Source organism: Asterias rubens, unplaced genomic scaffold (assembly GCF_902459465.1).
Source record: "Asterias rubens unplaced genomic scaffold, eAstRub1.3, whole genome shotgun sequence".
NCBI classification, from domain to species: Eukaryota; Metazoa; Echinodermata; class Asteroidea; order Forcipulatida; family Asteriidae; genus Asterias; species Asterias rubens.
The window spans coordinates 23,948-37,259 of record NW_022985728.1 but is presented as its reverse complement, the minus strand read 5'-3'; the positions used below and the strand labels follow the sequence as shown (position 1 = coordinate 37,259).

At 36.7% G+C, this 13,312-nt stretch overlaps 1 long non-coding RNA gene across 1 annotated transcript; it reads right to left on the bottom strand.

The window, feature by feature from the left end:
- Positions 1-7,607: 7,607 nt before the first annotated feature.
- On the bottom strand, positions 7,608-13,312 carry LOC117306429. The gene is made up of 4 exons (XR_004520935.1): positions 13,026-13,312; positions 10,366-10,475; positions 9,956-10,024; positions 7,608-8,780 (listed from the first exon to the last, which is right to left on the bottom strand). It is a non-coding gene; the product is annotated as an uncharacterized LOC117306429 (long non-coding RNA).

Genomic DNA, 13,312 nt, shown 5'->3' with positions numbered 1-13,312 from the left:
CCATAAACCTACCAGTGCCACTGCACGCATCCAGCACCCATCCTTTGGAAGGGCACATAGCTGCCACAAGATCCTGAAGAAGCTCCAGTGGCTTTTGTTTTTGATTACAGACCTTGCCATTGTCGTCCTTCTGGAAAGAGATGGCGTCATTAATCAGAAACAAGTTGGACCTGGCCTCTTGCAGTTGGCTGCTATGCACCCTCCCACTCGCCGACCAATATGCACATACCAGTGCACCGACATCCTGGCTGAGAGTCTGGCCAGTGGTTGAAACTCTTGCAGACGTGGGTCTTGAGGCTGTATAAAGAAAAATATATATATAAATAGTACACAGTCATGTAAATAGGCCTATCGTTAACTGCATTTCAGTGAGTGTTCAAGTATGAAGTGATTAACGTAACTGACGTATTTTGTCTGCTTGTCGGATTCGTCGACAAAGCCTTTGAACCGTTAGACGCTGTGTCAGATTTTTTGCCCCAAACATTAAAAAATCGAACCATGAGATAAAACTTAAAACGTTACTTATAAAACACATAAGAATTGGTCACGTGATATCCCGACAAAAACTAATTTTCACTGTACTAATAATGGGCGGACTTTTTCGAGCAATGGCTCAAATGAAAGCTTGTAACTTTCTCGACCCCATCAAAATGTTGGGTCAAATCGGCAAAAAATCTGACATAGCATCTTTAAAGTTAACGAAATCCCAGGAACCAACTAGAACACCCGAGATTGCCCGATGGCTAGAGGCAGTTCAAATTGTATGTTTTAGCAAAAAATAGTGATAAAAAAAACAATTAAAAAAAAAAACATTTACATTATCAATAATTGAAAAAAAAGAATTTAAACTAGTTTTTGTCAACTACAAAAAACAGGTGTTCGGCTTCCGGGAGTACAATAGAACGAAGCATGGTGCAAAAATTGTCAGAAAAACTCAACACGATGATGCCATCATGATGTCACTCAATTTAGCAGGTATGTCCTTGACTTACATAATACACCGAGTTTCACCTCAGTCAAACTTTTGGTTTGCCAGACACACAGCTTTGAAAAGTGTACCTTTAAAGGAATACCACTTACTTGACACGTGATGACATCATCAAGCTAAGACTAAAGACTCCACAAACATGTTGCTATTTTGAAGGAAATTATGTATACAAATTTCGAAACAATTATCAAGCTCTGAAACAATTATCAAACTCTGACACAGACGTTTAGAAATTAAGTGTATTTTTAAATTAAGCGATGTTTTTAATCTGCCGCTAGAGGGCGCACTTATATTAGGTAACGATATCAGTATAATTTTTTTTAACCGACCTTTGCCAGACTTGTATTCTCTGTGATGTTAAAGCAGAAAAAGTGTACAGTTGAACCTTAGACAAGCTTTTTCGAAGCATTTTACAGTCACTTTCGGTTAAGACAGGTCAAACGGTCAAGAAAAGTTCACCAACATATCAATTTGTGTGAAGTACATAACATAAAGCGCGTTCATATGATGATGAATAGAATATCAAAATGGCTTATCTGGTTGAGGAAATAGGAATTCATGAGTAGTAGACTGTAGCAAAAGGGAAATGTTTGTTGAAAACGCCTTGAAAACCGACTAAAATCAAAGCTATTTAAAAAAAAAGAGTGCTTTTGATAGCCGAGACAAGGTGTTCCAGGCCGTTGGTCCGAACATCTCATAAATAAAATAAAATAAATACATTAAATAAATTGGGAATAACCTTATTAATATCAGCTAAGTAATTATTTTTCATACCATTTTGGTAAAACGCCACTTCAACTTTACAGAATGTTGTTGATTACTGCACATGCATACCAAATTATATTTGGACAGTGGAGAGGTCAGCTGCATGTTAACGAATCTGAGCATCACGTACAGCTTTTGCAGCTCTGTTACAGTCCAATTCTGTGAGCAAACAACAACATTGTTTAAAATGTCAACATGATTTATACTCCATGTAATTACTTTGAATTGTTGTTTGAAATGTTGGCAAAACAAATGGAACTGCCCCTGACAGTCAAGTCACTTTACCCCATGCTTTGCCATACATTCCCCATTCATCAAGTCCGTCCATTTGTCTATTAATGCTGTTGTGATTAATAACACCTTGCATGAAAAACAAACATATTAAGTTTGGGCTGATTTCTTGCTTTCGTTTGATTCAATAATGCATATTTTTTAAAATAAAATACAGCTTCTTAAAATACACATTTGCACCTTTCCTCTTGTATACAAGTACTATGTGGTGTCAGTTGGTGGAAATGTATTGTTGTTGTTGCTGATTTTTTTATTTTTTTATGGTGAAGGTTTCTCTTTTTATCCACAGATGTGCTTACCTCAGGGACGTCGATGATTGTTAAATCAAAACCAGAGAAATTGGTGGTGTTCTTGCTGATAACATTGTCGTCTACCTTTAGGATGTCCATATTGAGAACATGACCTAAGGCTGATCCATTCAACCCAACAAAAGCACCTGTGACCTCCCGTCCATTAGCCACTGATGAAGCAGGGTTAACCTGCTCAAGCACCGCTGCCTTGGCAAAGGCCACCAGGGATGCTGGCCTATTCCCATGTTGGAAGTTACATGACAGAAAGGCGGACAATCGCTCCCGTGTTGTTTGATGAGGATAACTTGTGACCGCCTCCTGCCACGTTTTCATGTTGACGTCCCTCAAGAAGGCAGTTTGTATCAGCTGTGTAAGTGTAACAAATGAAAATGAACATAAAATTAAATTTGCTAATGATAGGTCATTCCATGTCAATTCAACATGCATTTGGACGTGACCGTCAAGGATTTAAATGAAATTTCGTGTGCTGCATGATTGGACTCCTTCAGAAGCCCCAAGTACCAAATTTATTATGTCATGTTTAATAATTTTGTGAGATAAGGCAGGGGTCAACATTAAGTGTTCTTTCATGGTAGTCAGCAGGGCTAGCAACCAAGAATTTTTGGTAGCCCTAATGAAATTTTGGTAGCCCGAAAGCACATTATGTCTATTGGGTCATAGCACAAACTACAGTTCATCGCTGTTTGTGATATTGTTGTTTCCACTATTTTCCAACTAGACTATCAAACCTGAAAAATGAGTAGCCCGGCTGTAAATCTGGAAGTCCTGGGCTAGCGGGCTAGTTACAATTTCGACCCCTGTAGTCAAAAGTTTGTTGACCCAAGTCCTTGTGTCCAACCCCTTTATGGTCAAACTAAAGCCCTTCCCCGGCACCCCCCCCCTCCCTTTGTCACATTCTTCATTGCTCATCCCTTACTTTTTCTTTGTGCTTTCTGCCTCCCTTCTTTTTCATCTCTTTCCACTTTACTGCTATTGTTACGCTTAAGTATCCTGTAATATTTGTGTTCAATTGTCAGTTAGCCCTCGAGAAAGACTCTGCTTGGCTCAAAATTGTTTTGCGTTTTGTAAATGTGGTAAAACATTCCAAAATAAATTGTACTTAAGAATCAAACACTTTTTATTTTACCTCAAGCTTATGTAGGACTTGGGTTTCTTTCTTAAATGATTTGAGATCTCTCTCTCTCTTTTCCAGTTGCTGGAGGATGTCCAGCTGTGTGTCCTGCTGCTGATGGACGAAAAACCTGAACGTTATAGGCTTGACGCTAGCTTGGCCACACATCCTTTCACCAGAATAAAGTTTTTGGCCTTTCAATTCTCCTTGTTCTCCCATTTGAAGAACACGGTTCAGGACAGAAAACAGATCATCAGGGAGAGCAGCAAGCTGGATTATAATGTTGGCATCCAGTTTACTCTAAGCAACAAAAACAAAATGGAAGGTATGTAATGATTCTTTCATTTAAAGGAACACGTTGCCTTGGATCGGTCGAGTTGGTCTTTAAAACACGTTTGTAACTGTTTGTTATAAAATGCATATGGTTACATAGATATTTTAAAAGTAGAATATAATGATCCACACAAGTATCACCCGAAATTGCGTGGTTTTCCTTTCACCTCTTCGACTAACACGATCGGCCATGAATGACCGATGGCCAACCGTGTTAGTTTGTAAAGTAAAAGGAAAACCAAGCAATTTCTAGGCAAACTTGTGTGGATCATTGTATTCTACGTTTAAAACATCTTTCTAACCATATGCATTTGTATAACAAACGGTTACAAACGCTTTTCAAAGACCAACTCGACCGCTCCAAGGCAATGTGTTCCTTAAGCTGTAATCAACTATGAGTGCTCATATCATTTCATGCAATGGTTAATTTGTCATGTCAGTGCAGTTGAAAAAAATATTTTACACTGACAAATTTGGTGCAGAGATGAAGTGTTTTCAAATGGATTGCTTATAGAAGGAAAAAACTTGTTTTTGCCAGTAAAATACAAAAATACAAAGTCATTGCAGATGTGTCAATATTATGATTATATTGAAGGGCAAGACATCCACACATGTACATATGGCAGGCAAACACTGCACAACTCAACAAAATCTTGTGTATAGCTTTATTGACTTTTATTATATATTCTTAAATACGTGGGACAGTGGATTTTTCTGAATGGTCGAGGAACGTCACATGGCCATGTTTACACCTGTGATTTTAACACGGCTAGAAGCATTTAAACATGTTCTGACATAAAATGCAACCTGCCATCTTGGGATTCAAACTGAATACAAGAATCATAGAGTTGACTCCCTTACTTCCCTAACTGAAAGGACGCGCATCTTATCTGTTCATGAAGATATTTATGAATGGGAATCAAAGTGTGTTGATAATTTTACCATGACAAAGTCGGCGTAAAACTTTTAAGAACCAGGCCTCGGCAGGTTTAAGCTACTAGTTTGAAAGCTCTTCACTACACATTAATTCCCCAAGTATTTCATATAATGTGTCCTGTAAAGCTAGGAAAAATGTATGTTGTATTATAAACAAAATCCTTTACTTTGACTCACCTTTTCGTTGAAGATAGCCGCACATATCTTCCTCCAATTGTCCCCTTTGAAATTATGGCAGAATGCCACCTGTACAAATGGTGTTCAAATCGACCAATTATACTGGTTTTAAATTGTAGTGTTCACTCATACAAATGTGTTAAACTGCATAAGAAAGCACTGCCACTATAAGAAAAAATATAGCGCGTCTGTGTCCCATATCCAACTCGGTCTTCGGCCTCGTTGGATATGGAACGCAGACGCGCTTTTTTTCTTTTTTGTATCCCGCTCGTGCCGTGTTAAAACGAATTTTTCTTCCAGTCTCACATGCAACCTGCAAAGTTTAAAATTTCAGAAAGTATTTCGCGGCAAACATTTCGCGCAAAGTTTCAAATGTAATTTTTGCACTGTCCGTATACGGAGCGTATCATAATACGCACTGTGTAATAAAGTGTTGTTATCCCCCCGGAATTAGTAGTTTGAGCTTCTGATTGGTGGATTAGCACGTACTGGAAGATATTATAGGTTATCACACAAGCGTGAGTGGAATACGGAAAAATATAGCACTTCTGACATAGAACACACAAGACGCAAGTAGTGATATTATTGTTAGCCGTGCAATAATAGATTTTTATCACCACTCCATACTGCGAATCTGATTGGTGGATTAGCACGTACTTGAAGATAATGGTTGTTAACACTGTACTTCTTTTGATCTGTTTCATTTACATTACAAACTTCATTGTCGTCATGTTTCACTTCCTCAGATTGGTTCTTTGTACACGGTGCTATGCAAGTTTTTTCATAATTCATACCATTTCTGTTTGAAGCGTGATCATGTCTATCCTTCTTCGCACACTTTGATTTACAAGACTTTGTGTCTGTTTTGCTTTTTTTACTTCCAATTCCATCTACAAGAGGCAATCCTGATCTCTTTCTACTTCTTAATTCATGTTGTCCACATAGGCCAGAGACTGCATCAGCCACTTTTTCATCCTTTTCTTTCATATTACACTTCCGTTTTTTCACTTCATTATTTTTGCTCTTCATTTGTCTCTTTCTTGGTTTCAACTTTGTACTTACAGTTTCCTGCATAGCCACCTTTGACTGTCCAGTTAATACTTCTTCCATTAAAGGCCGGGTACAGGTCTGGTTTTTACTAACAAAACAGTTGCTGGCAGTGTAAGCACTTAATGTAAGCCACCATATACATAAACTGACAAACCTGTAGAAGTTTGAGATCGATCAGCCATCTGGGTCCCGAGAAAATAGTGAAAAACCGATTACACATTTTGCATGAAATCATTGAATAGCCACGCACGGTCCAGGCTTGCAAATTTCCCTGTATAGATTTTTGAATATCGCCCTCATGCGTCTCAGCGCCGTTGGTACACTCATTCCCATTCAGGCTTTAGGGCGGAGGTGGCCGGCCGTTTGCGGTCGTCTACTGAAAGGCCACTGAAGGGTCATCCGCATATATAATGAGCTCTTTCACGTACGGCCATGCAACTGCACGTCGTGTGTGTGTGGAAATGTGTATGTATTGCAAACTGCGTGTAGGTGTACGTGTATAGACCATGTTACCCTTGTACAGTCAGTCGGATGCATGACCGTTATCAATAAATAATAAGCTTGGAGAACATGTTTTCAAAAATTCATTTCGGGAAAATAAAACACTGTAACGAAAAAAAAACATCACACAACGAAGCGATAATGTTTTATTGTACCTAGAAAATTAATAACACGATTTTTTGTGTTAAAAATACAGAAATATGAGACCAAAAACATCACGGATTTTGTGCAGAAATAAGGGTCTCCGTAAGTCTATCTTATGAGCTTCTGCTTGGAGGACACGTTTTCAAAAATTCATTTCGGGAAAATTAAACACTGTAACGAAAAAAAACATCACACAACGAAGCGATAATGTTTTATTGTACCTAGAAAATTAATAACACGATTTTTTGTGCTAAAAATACAGAAATATGAGACCAAAAGCATCACGGATTTTGAGAAGAAATAAGGGTCTCCGTAAAAGTCATTTTCATAATATTTAACTAAATTGGGCAGAATAATTTTCCTTAATGAGTGTTAGATACACTATTCATCTAGTATTTTACTATGTTCGTTTTTCCTAAGGAACCCCAAAACAGTCAAAAACCTTTACAGAATATGTCTTCGTCAGCGTAATCGTTTGAATCAAAATGTCCAGCATGGCTAAAAAATGAGAGCCCGATTGTGATTGGTCAGACTGTACTACGTTGCCTTCTTGACTAATCAGCTGCTGCGTAAGAAAACGCTAGGCAAGTTGATTGTGTGCGGCTTCCTACTTACTACGAGAAATCTGAAAGCTGTGTTTGGTAAACAGTGAGGTACCAGACTATTTAGCGTCTCGTGGTTTCGTTGTGAAGAAAAACTTGTACCCCATTGCCAGTCAGCTACTGGGAAAACAGTTTTGTTTTTCTTACATTTGGTCTCACAAACTTTTCACTTTAACTTTTCACTCAATAAATAACAATTTTAAAGCATTTTTCAGATGCTAAAAAAATCTCATTGGTTTATACTCTTATTTCAGATGCACTATTTTCTTGTAAGGCATCACCGTCACGAGCCCAATCCCACATATTCATTTATTTATTTATTTATTTGCACCTCTTGTGGGGGTTCAGTAGTCAAATTAATAGTTTTTAATACCAACAAAATGAAAACTCTGTCACACTTTTTCCTGTTTTATGGAAACATTTATTTGTTTTCGGTTTCTTCTTTCAGCAGCATGAATGTCTCACACAGTTACCAACATTTCCATGTACACACAATTATATAAAACAGAAAAAATACAATTATATAAAAGATTTACACACAAGTATTGTGGCAGTACAATTAAAAGTAATTGCAGGGACACCCAAGTAATTAGGAGACCTGTTAATTACCCAAGTTAAAATACTTTCCACTTGATACTTATTTTCTTGCTTTTTGTAGTATCACATCCAACTTGTAATACAACTGTTAGGACATTTTGGAATGTTTAGTATTGCATAAAATAAGTTAAATATTAATAATGAAAACCCTGTAAAGCAATCATATGAACATTGCTTTTTACCTTCAAGGTACATTTTTGTATTACACAGAATCGGTAAGGATACAAAAATGTTGCTTTATTTCAGTTTTGACAATGAAATTCATACCAGAGACATTCTTTTCTGTGAAAAACTTCCCTCTGAAATTAAGTCATGTTCGACAAAACTGAATCTGAAAACCTCAAGAAAAAAGAAAAAAGGCATTAGCTGATCCCATCACATTCACTACTACTATTTTGTCAGCTCTACCAATCCTGTATAGTACCTTAAACACAAAAATCAGACACCTAAGTCCATGTACCTTGCTATAATAAATAACAAATAACATTAAGGGACACAGATTGGTTTTTGTCTATGTGACAGCCAAACCAAATTTTAAAAAATATCACCATAATATGTTCACATAAACATAGAGTTCATCCATGTTTAGCGCTGCCAACCACATATCTGGCAACAGCGGAACGATTCATACATGAATCAAATTGTTTCTCAGCTTCACATATTTTCTGATGACCAATTGTCCAAACCATATCATTTCGAAAATAATCTTTTCTCAAAACTATCAACAGCTGCAGTGTTTCCTACAAAGTATCAAGTAACTTTTTTATGGTCATTATTTGTTGAAGTATTTACATATCTATGACACTACATTTCAAGGAAAATTTTTCCGATTTTGCAAGAAATATGTTACTCCTGGCTGGGTTACAACATCAGGAAGAAACCAGTCACTGTTTAAGTTCCTCGGCAAGTACCTCGTGAAGGAATCGCCCAATACTTTAACTTGAAAAAACGGTAGGTCATCAAGAGTGCTAGGCCTGAAATTGGAGGGAAATAGAAACAATAAGATAAAATTTTCATTTTATTAAACTGTTGTTTTAACCAAGCCACATTAGAAAAAAGAAAAAACTAACCTTTTCTCCCCAACCAAACTTACCATGATTCAATTTTCTTCAAACAAATTTACAATACAAAATAAGCATGACCAGGGCCTAATTTCATGGCTCTGCTTACCGCAGTATTTTGTGCTTGCGATCACCATTACTTCGCTTACTGTGCAAGCGCAGAATTTTTGCGCTAGCGGTGTAAGCGAATAATGACTAGTATTTTAGTAACGTCGCGTACACGCGTGCACATGCAAAAATTCACTGTTAACCTGTTAAATACGCTTGACATACGCGCAGAATTCCCTGCTTAAGTAAGCGCTGATTCTTTGCTTACGTTACGGTAAGCAGAGCCATGAAATTGGGCCCAGATAACGAGCCAAAAATTTCATAAAATCTAAGTAAACTACTGTCTGATCTGATAAAACTGAACGCTGAAATTTACTTGCATTTTTACACATCAATTTCAATAAAAAAGAAAACAAAGAAGGCTTAATCAGATTGGAGTACCTCGAGGTGAATTACTGAAACAAACTCTGACTAAAAAGGCTTTAAGTAGTGACATCTTTCATCATAAGACTGCGGCAAAACAAAACAAAAATCAGTTACATGTATGTTTTTTTTTTTATTTTTTTTTTTTCACCTAAAAAAGCTACTTTCAACATGCATAAATTGTTTAAAGTGCACAAAACATTGTTCTACCTAAAGTATTGTAAAGCCCGGTTCATACTTCCTGCGAATGCGAATGCAAAGCGAATGTTGACGTCACAAATTCGCAACAAATATTCGCGGAAGTTGGCCTGTGCTCGACTCTTGCAAATATTCGCAGCGAAAACGGAGTTGTGACGTCAAATTCACGACATAGTCGCTTCGCTTTCGCGTTCGTAGGAAGTATGAACCGGGCTTAACGTACTCTAGCACTAGCAGGATGGCTGTTATAAAAAGGTCAAGGTTAATTTCAACTGAAAAATGTCAGCCATTTTTTATTTTTAGGTACAAAGTGGCCACTTTAGGAAGAAATAAAACTATTTTAAAAATTGCAAAGATTAATTTATTAGTCAATTTTATTATTTTTGCAATGCAAAAACAGAGAAGCATACTGAACTTACAATCCAGAGGAAATCGAGTCACTGTCTTCAAAGAATTCATCTTTACCGTTGGTAGTTCCCACAGGGTTGCTGAAGAAGAGAAAGCCACACCAATAAATTTCTTTAAAAAAAACTTTTTATAGTCTCGTCTTGTCATGTTAGATGCCTTGCAAATAAACTGCATTTACTCTGCCACATAACTATCTTTTGTTTTCCTTTTGTGATTGAGCTTTCACCTCAACCATCACATAACCTTTTAAAATAAATCAACACCTTTGAGTTTGACTTGTGTTTGATGAACCACCCTCGATAACCAATTAAAAAACATTCCTGGTTTCATCCATTTGATAGAGAAAGTGTTTATCACAACTTGTTTTTTTGATACAAACATTACTTATCTTGGAAAGTCTAACACAAATTTGATAACTTACATTTTAATTAAAACAGAGGGAAGGGTTTGTTGTTCATGGAACTCCTTATCCACAGGTGTTGAAACAGCATGGTAGAGTAGGCCTATCTAGATGCACTGCCACCACTAGGACTAAAATGTAGGAATAAAAAAATAGTTTATTTTCAGTGACTGACTGAACAAATTCACAGAGACAGAGGCCAGTCTCAGTTTTTGTCTGGCTTTTTTTTCAAGGCCCTAAAATTTTAACAAGGTGAAAGAGAAATAATTTCGTAAAACTGTCAAAATCATGAGTTCACAGAGATTTCAGAGTGCTTTTGACGTAGCTAAACTGTGACCAACGATACTATTATTAGGCCGGTCAACAGAAATTACAAAATTCATAATATATAGCTAAAAGTGTTACCATTAGAAAGATCTCTCCAAGGCGATTCCAATTTTTTTTACCTTGTATCTCTAGGACATACGGTTTTCGAGTTATGGTGATTTAAAATGTCTGGAAAACGTCGTTTTGTCATACCAAAACTCATCGTTTTGACAAAAAGTGTCAAAATACTGTTTTTACAAGGCTATAATTTCATATTAATACAATTTAACAAACTAAAAGCAGCTTTTTCCTGAAGCAAACATCCCATATGTTACCCAAAAAAAGAAAAGACATACCAAAATACACACACTGTAAAATAGAGGGTCTTGAAAATTACAATTTATGCCATCAAACCTACTTTAGTCGTTCAAAAACAAGGAATTTACCCAAAAAGTGTGTTTTTGAAGGCAAAATAATTCTGGGTTAACATGGTGCATGCTACTTGTTCTGCAGGCTTTGGGTAGAGGTGTGTCTCTATTTTCATCTCTTCACATTTGGTATGTATTACTTATTCATCACAATCGTTATGAATCACCAAAAAATGAAATAAGTCTCTGAATTCATGCGTTTTGAGGATTTCGAAGCTACTTAATATGCAAAAACTGTGTAACAACAAAACTACATTATGTAATTCCTTGCAAATTGGTACACAGTGGTGTTTTAAGATGCTTATTAAGATGACATTAATTAAATTGGGCCTTTACCTTTGGTAATCCTATTGATTGGCAAATTACATTTTTCGTATGCAAATTAGCTAATTAATATGCAAAAACTGTGTAATGTCAGAACGGCACTACGTATTTTCTTGCAATTTGGTACTCATTTGTGTTTTAAAATGGTTATTATGGTGACATAAATTAAAGTGCTATTTAATAAATTGATTCTGCTTTTGTTATTATGAGTGTGGAAATATAATAATAATAAATGCCCAGACTTTTGGCAAGTTGTCGGAGGTCTCGAGAGGAAGCAGCTTAATTTTATTTTCATTATTTCTTATTCTGAAGGTTTTTACAAAAAAATTACAAAATAAAGTAAATCGTGTGTGCCAGCTTAACTATTGTTCACCATTTACATTTTATTTCTATACTTCAAAGCACTAATCTAATTTACAAGATAAAAAATAATGAAGTACTTGTTCATAAAAACCCTGAGAATCAGCCGAATTTTACGTTTGTAAATAAGGAAATGAATAATGCATCATTTTTTGATATTCCAAAATTTAGGGGTGCTAAAAAATAGAACATACATTTTTTGACAGCTAATTTCTTTGTTTGGAAAAAGGTATTGTCATCTCAGTTCTCTAAATGGTTATTGTGATTAAAATCATGGTTTTAATTAATTAATTATCCTTAGTTCCCTATACAAAATGATATATTTTTATAATATCACAAAGCGCACACCCCTCCCAAAAATGGTATAGCCCCACAAAACATGCCATACTGTTGCACAACAGAATGTGCACGTACACGTAGGACTACTACACACATGCGGCCAGCCGGCCGTATGCATGCTCAATGCACGTGAAATCCACACACACGGACGTACACACAATAGGCCGATCGTTACTACTGGACTCATGTCACTCACTCAAAAACGTTCACATTTCATTGGAGATACAATTTTCAGATGCTGTTTTCATCGTGAATGAGCACTAAAACTGTACAAAAGGTTAGTTTTTATGGAAGGAGAAATACTCGACTACCCATTTGCGGTTGCGCTTAGGAAATTACTCACCCTTTTCTTAGAGATCGCAAGTGAACTTTCTTCTGAACGTTATAACTTTTTGGTTGAGCTTAACCCCCCAACAGCGCATGCGCCAAATGAAAGCTGAGGATCTAAGCTTTCGAATGAGACCTCTTGCGGTGAGATTGGACAATGGCATCACCGGAATTCTTGCGATCGAAAATTCACTGTAACAATTTTTGTCGGCTACGGTTTCGTGAAGCTGAGCTTCACGCTGCGTATACTCAAGTTCAGAATGCTATAAAATTTATATCAAATACACAAAAATAACGAAACTCTCACAACATATGCAACATATAAGTTTATTTTACTTCCCAAAAATTCACAGTCATAGCTCAAACAACAACAAAATTACAGCAATTCTAAAACGGCTATCTGTGTTGCCGATAGTCCGTATCCAGGTTTTGTTTGTGTGAGTGGTTGACCGGCCTACTATTATTAGTGGTATCGTTGGAATGCCACACGAAGATTTTCCGATTTGACGGTGAAGATTTTCTTATTGAAAAAAAAAAAAAAAAATCAGATGATGAAATGACAAGTTTGTTGGATTCTAAATTAAACAAAATACTCACTTCATTGGGCTTGAACTGGCCATAGTGCTGGTCTCAGGCATGACTTAGCTTACGTGTGTGTGTTCGTGCGTGTGTCTAGAGCAGCAACGTGGCCAACTCATCGACGTGAATAACACTACAACCTCATATGCTTGGCTCATCTCCACGGAGGGTTAATTTGGTGCGCTTTGCGCGGCGAGATCGATCATCCTTGAGAACGACGTTTGCTGCGAACCAGTAACCGACCGTTCGCGAATTATTTACGCGTGCCGAATTGAGAAAACAAAATAACTATTATTGGTCGTGTG